We start from the raw sequence: 8,868 nt of genomic DNA, 5'->3' as shown, positions 1-8,868 counted from the left end.
TGTGTGTGTGTGTGTGTGTGTGTGTGTGTGTGTGTGTGTGTGAGATAGAGAGAGAGAGTGTGTGTGTGTGTGTGTGGGTTAAGAGGGGTCGTGAACTGCATTTTTGTTATTTTATAATCCTAAGGTGCACTCATAATATTAGTAGGATTTCTACAGCCGTTAAAATAAACATTAACTAAAATGAAAACAAAATATTACTAAAAACAAAAATGTACTAAACAACAATATTAACAATAAATAAACAATATTACATTACTAAAATTAAACGTAAACTGAAATTAAAATGCAAACATATCATCTAAAATTAAAAACTAATTCAAAATATTAAGAAAAACTACAATAGTACGTCAATAAAACTGTATGTGTGTTGAAAACTACTTATTAAGAAAACTAATAAAAAGCAGACAACAAAATTACTAAAACTTTAACTAAAATTAAAACAAAAATGGAAAATATAAAAATAAAATTTTTATATTTTAACAAAAACTATAATAAAATATTAATAAAAAACTAAATATTAATAAAAACTCTAATAGTATCTTGAACCAACAGATGCCAATAATGAAGCGTTATTTTTAAGAGTGCAATCATGAAAAATACATAATCATATTTCAGTCTGCTCCGCTTGAATATAAGGTTTGAGCTGAGAATCTTAGATTTTAGATGTCAATGATCTCTTCATCTTTGTGTAAAAGCTTGATTTGCACAAAACGAGCTTCATCAGCATCTGATCTTCTGTCTGGACGCATCAGCCGTTCACCTGCACTAGCAGGCCGTTCATTAGTCCGTTAATTAGCCTAATGCCTGACGCACTGCTCTGTTTAAGCTCCTTAATGACAGCTTGGGCCCGACAGCCATCAGTCGTGCTTTACATGTTTAACAAATGTGTTTCAGCGCAGCGGCGGATGCAGAAACGAGTGTTTGTCTGTCAGACTCGTGGGATTTTTCTCCTGTCTTTGTTCCCTCTTTGCTGAGCTTAATGGAAGTCCAGCGACAAAGAAACACAGATGTACAGAGAAAAATTAGTTGTAGCCTTGAAAGTGAATTATTTTGTGGGAGGTATGCAGGCTTATCGTTTCTGTGCGTTATTGTTTCGTCAGCCGCACAAAGACGTTCGTCTGAATGCAAAGCTTCCCTCTGATTGCGTGCTTTTTCCTCTCAAAGAGCTTTAATAAAAGCTGCGCTGACCGTTTTTAAAACTTTTTGAAACTAGTGAATAAATCTACCTGTGCACAAGACAAAATACAATCTCTGATCACTTTGAGAGCTGCTCCGAAATTACACACAAATACTGCTGCTATAGTGTGTGTGTGTATTATGATGTTTTATAGTATATTTGAAGCTTTTAAAAATATGCCTTTTGCACTTTTCCATACTATAACTTTCATAATGTTTTATACTGTATTAATTTTGTTTTATATTTTAATTTTTTATATTTATATTTTTTATATTTTTTTATTTTAATCTTTTCATTCTTATAGTTTTACTTATAAATATACTTTTGTATTTTTTAATACCATAATTTTCATAATGTTTTATACTGTATTTATATTTTTATAGTATATTTTAAGGTTTTTATACTTAAAATTAGTTTTAAAATATATTTTTGTACTTTTTCATACTATACATTTTATAATGTTTTATACTATATTTCAAATCCTTTATACTTATACTTTATACTGTTTTAAAATTATTATTAATATATATATATGTGTGAGTGTGTGTGTGTGTGTGTGAGTGTGCGTGTGCGTGCGTGCGTGTGTGTATGTGTGAGTGTGTGTGTGTGTGTGTGAGTGTGTGTGTGTGTGTGTGTGTGTGTGTGTGTCTGTGTGTGTGTGTGTGTGTCTGTGTGTGTGTGTGTGTGTCTGTGTGTGTGTGTGTGTGTCTGTGTGTGTGTGTGTGTGTCTGTGTGTGTGTGTGTGTGTCTGTGTGTGTGTGTGTGTGTCTGTGTGTGTGTGTGTGTGTCTGTGTGTGTGTGTGTGTGTCTGTGTGTGTGTGTGTGTGTCTGTGTGTGTGTGTGTGTGTCTGTGTGTGTGTGTGTGTGTCTGTGTGTGTGTGTGTGTGTCTGTGTGTGTGTGTGTGTGTCTGTGTGTGTGTGTGTGTGTCTGTGTGTGTGTGTGTGTGTCTGTGTGTGTGTGTGTGTGTCTGTGTGTGTGTGTGTGTGTGTGTGTATGTATGTATATATATAAATATATGTATACAGTATATATATAAATAAATAAATATATTTTTATTATACTTATTTATACTATAACTTTCATAATGTTTATTGCTGTATTTGTTTTTTTAAATGAAATTTATTTATACTATAACGTTCCTAATGTTTTATGCTGTACTAGAAACTTTTAGACTTGGATATGTGTGCGATGATGTTTCTCCAGTCGTCACGAGCGGAGCGATGGTTTGTCCGTCTGATAGAATAGAGATGTTCAGTTCACGAGGTCGTTCGGGCCGCTGGAGTTCAGACGCACTGAACGCTCCAGTCTTTTGTCACGGGGAGAGAAGCGAGCGATTGTGAGCATCTGTAAGAGAGTGTTTATTCAGCATCAGTCTGTGTCTGCTGTCTCATGTGAAGCTCCAGCTGTGAGCAGATGTTTCTCTGCTGAACTGCATGATCGTCTTCACAGAAACATCCGTGGCACACTGCAAACTCTCTTCTGTCTTTCTTCTGCCACTGAAGCATCACGACAGAAGTTCCTGTTCTCGCTCTGATATGATCCTTTGTGTGAGAAACAGAAATTACTTGACATTAATCAGCATATTAATGTTCCCTCAAACCTGACGCCTCACATGAGAACCATTGAGGACAAACTTGGTGTGATGCATCATGGGATGCGAGGTTTGATCTCTCACACACACAAACAAATGATTTTATGATCAATGAAAACTTACTTTCTTTTATTATTTATTCTTTTCTTTCTTCCTTACTCTGTTTTCTTTCATATTTTCTTTTATTAGATTTTTTTCTCTTTTAATTTAATTTTTTTAATTTTTTATTCTTTTTCTTATTTCTTTTTTTTCCTGACTGTTTTTACTTAAAACTAGTGAATAAATCTACCTGTGCACAGGACAAAATACAATCTCTGATAACTTTGAGAGCTGCTCCGAAATTACACACAAATACTGCTGCTATAGTGTGTGTGTGTGTATACATATATTATGATGTTTTATAGTATATTTTAAGCTTTTTAGACTAATTTTAAAGCTTTTTAGACTTTAATTTCTTTTCAAAATATACTTTTTGCACTTTTCCATACTATAACTTTCAAAATGATTTATACTGTATTCATTTTTTTATTTTTTTATATTTATATTTTTAGTGTATTTTAAGCTTTTCATTCTTATAGTTTTACTTATAAATATACTTTTTGTATTTTTTTAATACTATAATTTTCATAATGTTTTATACTGTATTTATATTTTATAGTATATTTTAAGGTTTTTATACTTAAAATTAGTTTTAAAATATATATTTTTGTACTTTTTCATACTATAAATTTGATAATTTTTTATACTATATTTCAATTTATTTATATATGTATCAGCTTCAGCACTTTGCAGGCTGTTTGTAAACTCATCTCTCTCCATATCCGTCAGTCATAATATATGTGCTGTCAGATGAATCACGCAGAGAAAACATGTTTCATTAGACCCAAACCTTCAGCCAAACTGAGAAAACCCCTGTTACACAGCAGACGGGAGAGCTCATTCTGTCAGCATTTACTTTCACTCTTACTTCCTCAAATCTTCTCGATTCATTTGACTTTCAGAGAGAATCAGCGTGAATGTCGGCCGGTTTCTCACTAAGAGCATCACAGAGTCCAGAAGAGCTTTAACATAGCACATGACTCATATGGATGACTGTTATGATGCATTATATTGCTTTTATGATGTGTTGTGGTGCGTTATGGATTATGCATTTTGGATTATGATGCATTATGCGTTATGATGCGTCATGATGCATTTTGATGATTTATGATGCATTTTGATGATTTATGATGCATTATGCGTCATGATGCTTTGTGATACATTATGCTTAATGATGCGCTGATGCGTTATGACACGTCATGATACTTTATGATGCGTTATGCATTATGATGATTTATGCATTATAATGCGTTATACCACTGTTTTGCTTATTTATAGAAATAAAAACTATTTAGTTCAAGGACGCTACAATTCTAATCTGAAAGCATTATGCATTATGATGTGCTATGATGCATTATGATGATTAACGGATTATGCATTATGGATTATGATGCATTATGCGATATGTGTCATGATGCGTTTTGATGCTTTATGATGCATTACGATGAGTTATGATGCGTTATGATGCATTATAATGTGTTATGCATTATGATACATTATGACACTTTATGATGCGTTATGACGTGCCATGATACTATATGATGCGTCATGATGCGTTACAAAGCATTATGTGTTAAACAGCTGTTTTGCTTTTTTTTACAGAAATAAAAGCTATTTATTTCAGTTGTTCACAGACGCTACAATTCTAATCTGAAAGCGTCTGTTCCATACAGTCAAATCACGTGAATGGTGTCAGGAAAGATGACTGGATTTGGAGTCAAAGCAAAAGCAAAAGCACCTATTTTATATTTAATATAAGTGAGTTTGTCTTTGTTTGTTTTATTGTGGCTGTGTTTTCATTAAAAATTATGATGAACCACAAACTAAGCATTTCTTTTAAAGTCTTTTCTTCTTTTCTTTTGTGTTATATATATATATATATATATATATATTGCTCCCATAACTTATTAATTTGTTTCCTAATTTGAATAAAATTTGTGGCCATGCATTAAAAGTTAATTCCCTTGTTTTATTAAAACATGTGTGAAATAACATAAATGTCTTTACTGTCACTTTTGATCAGTTTAATGAGTACTTGATGAATAAAAGTTATAATTTCCTTCAGAAAAAAAAACACTTGGCTGATAGTGGTTGGTTGTATAAGTAAGAAGTTGTTTTGAGGGCAGTGAGCATTAGATTTGGCATTGACTCTCAGCTGCTGAAGGGTTGATGGGATAGACACTAAATACCTCACACTCTCTCTCATCTCCATCCCAAACACAGACTCCAGCAGAACACTGAGCATTGATCCCGCGCTCGGTTGCCACGGTAACACCATCTCTCTAGTGATTGGGTTCACGGGGAACGACCCGCTTCCCTTCATATCAAAGCGCGACCCTTCGACCTCCTGATCTTCATGAGCAGATCGACACGTCAGTCTAACAAATCAGATTGAACTCGACAGGTCGCACCGCCGATCTCATTAAACCGCCTGCTAGAAGAGCTGCGTTACCTTAACTAGTGTGAGGAGCGATCCGCTGCATCCGTCACTACATCCATCAGACCATCAGTGACTGAGATCGAGAGAGACGCGAGACAGAGAATGAAGAAGAAATCACCTTCAGACAGAGCAGATCACATTATCAGTGACTGTGTGAAAACTCTCACTGTAACAAGTGCGATCAGAGCGAGTCGAGATGCAAATGATAAAGCGATATCTGAGTGTAAAATCACACCAATCAGACCAACTGACCTCAGCAGACTTTAGCTGGGAATGATTCGACAGGAAAACAAAACTCATCATTTACTCTTTTCTATACGATGAAAGCAGACATTGACCAGAGCTGACAAACTCCAAATAGTGATGCCATGGTGAGGAAATTAATGAACCCATTAATAAATGTGTGACAGCATTGATATTGCAGATTACACCGCACATTTTACAAGATTTTTTTCAGGATTTGTAGCACTTACTTTGATCTTTAAGGTTGGATCTTTCCTTTTCTTTGAACAAAACCAATGCTTGAAAGTACAGTGACAAACCTGCTTATATTAAATAGAGAACTTAAATTAATAATTGTGTTATGATGCTCAGTGATGCTTTGTTGCATTATGATGCTTTATTATGCTTTATGTTGTGTTACAGTGCGTTACAACGCTTTGTTGCATTATAAAGCGTTACAAAGCTTTAGGTTGCATTACAATGCATTATGATGCTTTGTTGTGTTACGATGCTTTATGCTGTTACGATGCTTTATGCTGAGTTACAATGCTTTATGATGCTTTATGCTGCAATATGATGCTTAATGATGCTTTATGTTGCGTTACAGTGCGTTACAACGCTTTGTTGCATTTTGAAGCGTTACAAAGTTTTAGGTTGCATTACAATGCATTATAATGCTTTGTTGCGTTACGATGCTTTATGCTGCGTTACAATGCTTCATGATGCTTTATGATATATAACGATACTTTGATGCTTTGTTGCGTTACAGTGCGTTACAAAGCTTTAGGTTGCATTACAATGCTTTATGATGCTTTGTTGCATTATCATGCTTTATAGTGTGTTACGATGCTTTATGCTGCTTTACAATGCTTCATGTTGCTTTATGATGCATAACAATATTTTATGATGCTTTATGTTGCGTTACAATGTTTGATAGTGCATTATGATGCTTTATGTTGCGTTACAGTGCGTTACAATGCTTTGTTGCATTATGAAGTGTTACAAAGCTTTAGATTGCATTACAATGTTTATGATGCTTTATGTTGCGTTACAATTCTTTGTTGCATTATGATGCATAACAATGCTTTACTGTATGTTGTGTTATGAAGCTCTATGATGCTTTATGATTCTTTATTTTGTGTTACGATGCTTGACCAATGCTTGAAAAGGGTGGATTCATTATTATTCTTACAACAATAAAATAGTACAGTGACACACTTGTTTATATTAAACAGCGAACTTTTATTAACGAAAATAAGATGGGTGATGTACAAAACCGCACATGACATGCCAACAAAAATATATTTATTGTGGCCAGGAATTTTATTTTATCATGGCCACTTTGTACTAATTCATTCCCTCATTTTGATTTAATTAATATTATATCAGTATTAATGTTTTTCTGTATGCCTAATCAAATAAATGCAGCCTTGGTGAGCAGAAGATACTTTTTTTTTTTTAAATATTAAAAAAATCATACAGACCCAAATATTTAAGGTAAGTTTGGATGTGTACATATACATATAATTTTATACTTTATAGCTACAAATGGTCATTTATAATGTAATATACACACCCACACACTTCTCTCATTGTCTCGTCATGTCTGGTCTGGTGTCGTGCAATCATGTCGTCTATTTTCATGATAAAGGTGATGTGAATGAGCCATTAGGATGAACAGGAGCCGATAATGTGCTGATAATTTAGAAAACATTATTTAAATGTCAAGCTGTAATGATAAAGAGCCGCTAATAGTTCCATCTAAATGTCACGCTGAAATGATTCAATTAGCCGCTGGTGAGAGAGGCCGAGCGTCATTTAGCCTTCCGTACAGTGTGTTCATGTGCTCGTGTTTGCTCTCTCACGGCTCACGTTCACAGTTCAACACATGAGACGCAGCTGAGAAGCAGGTTTCAGCTTTACATCACGCACTGTTACTGTATTTGAGAAGCATTGAGGAGGTTGGGTGAGATGTTTGTTTCCTCACAGTAAATCTGAAGGTGTTTTCTTGCTCAGTTTTTGTTTCATTTTCCAGCAAAAGCATCAGAACGTTTTATAACAGGTGCAGTTTTTCTCACTCCGCTGACAATTAGCTTTTTCTACTTGTGTTTTTTCACTAAATTGTTTGATTTGTGAAATAAATAAGGAAAAATAAGAAATATAAAAAACAGTTAAAAAGTTAACCAGTTAGATCAGGGTCATTTTTACAGTTGTGTTGAGCCTGTGTGTGTTTTTATGGTTGTGTGTGGCACGTTTTCTCGTCCTGATTCAGTCATTGCTGAGGTGTTTTCTCCATGACTGACGCTGTTTAACACACTGATGACGTGTCTCTGTCTCGCATTCACCGTTAAGTTTGGGTGGCATTCACAGATTTTCACTGTGTGTGTGTGTGTGTGTGTGTGTGTGTGTGAGGATTTTCCCGTCCCGCTCGGACTCGTCCCCGTCACTGTGGGCCTCTGATAGTTACGCAAATAGAGGGATTTTAAAGCTCTATTTTCTGCATGACACTCTTTAAACGGCAGCAAACACATGTGAAGGAGCCTTCAGACGTCCATCAGCTCTCGTTCACTTCATTTCAGCCTTCAGTATTAAAAACATTCTGAAATTATTTAAAGCAATAGTTCACCCAAAAAGAACATGTGCTGAAAATCTACTCATCCTCAGTCCATCCAAGATTAGGATGAGTTTGTTTCTTCATCAGGTTTGTAGAAATGTAGCATTGCATCAGTGTCTCAGCAATGGATGCTCTGCAGTGAATGGGTGCCGTCAGAATGAGAGTCCAAACAGCTGATAAAAACATCACAATAATCCACAAGTAATCCACAGCACTCCAGTCCATCAGTTAACATCTGGAGAAGACAAAAGCTGAAACAAATAAGATGTTTTTAACTAAATTATGAGTCCATAATCCATAATAATGCTTTCTCATGCCAATCTCCAGTTGTCTCTCACATCAAAATCCAGCCACATATGTGTTTAGAGCTGTTTAAACACTGCTTGATCTGTGCAGATTTCTCTCCTGATTCACACCAGAACACTTTTTCACTGGAGGAAGCGTTATTATAGACTCATTTTTGAGTTAAAAGCGTCTTAATGCTGGATTTGTTTCAGCTTTTGTCTTCTCCAGATGTTAACTGATGGACTGGAGTGCTGTGGATTACTTGTGGATTATTGTGATGTTTTTATCAGCTGTTTGGACTCTCATTCTGACGGCACCCATTCACTGCAGAGCATCCATTGCTGAGACACTGATGCAGTGCTACATTTCTACAAACCTGATGAAGAAACAAACTCATCCTAATCATCCTAATTTTTCATTTTCAGTACTTTTTCGTTAA

General features: G+C 35.0%; 1 protein-coding gene across 1 annotated transcript in view; it reads left to right on the top strand.

Annotated features, from left to right (window-relative positions):
* LOC107723777 (receptor-type tyrosine-protein phosphatase mu-like) overlaps positions 1–8,868 on the top strand; it is a gene marked incomplete at its 3' end in the record, with an annotated part of 134,985 nt that overhangs the window by 115,201 nt on the left and 10,916 nt on the right. The gene's annotated exons all lie outside the window — the stretch shown is intronic.

This window comes from Sinocyclocheilus rhinocerous, unplaced genomic scaffold, assembly GCF_001515625.1.
Source record: "Sinocyclocheilus rhinocerous isolate Xijiao unplaced genomic scaffold, SAMN03320098_v1.1 scaffold94, whole genome shotgun sequence".
Lineage (NCBI taxonomy): Eukaryota > Metazoa > Chordata > Actinopteri > Cypriniformes > Cyprinidae > Sinocyclocheilus > Sinocyclocheilus rhinocerous.
Note: the sequence above shows the minus strand (reverse complement) of the source record. Positions and strands in the feature narration are given on the sequence as shown.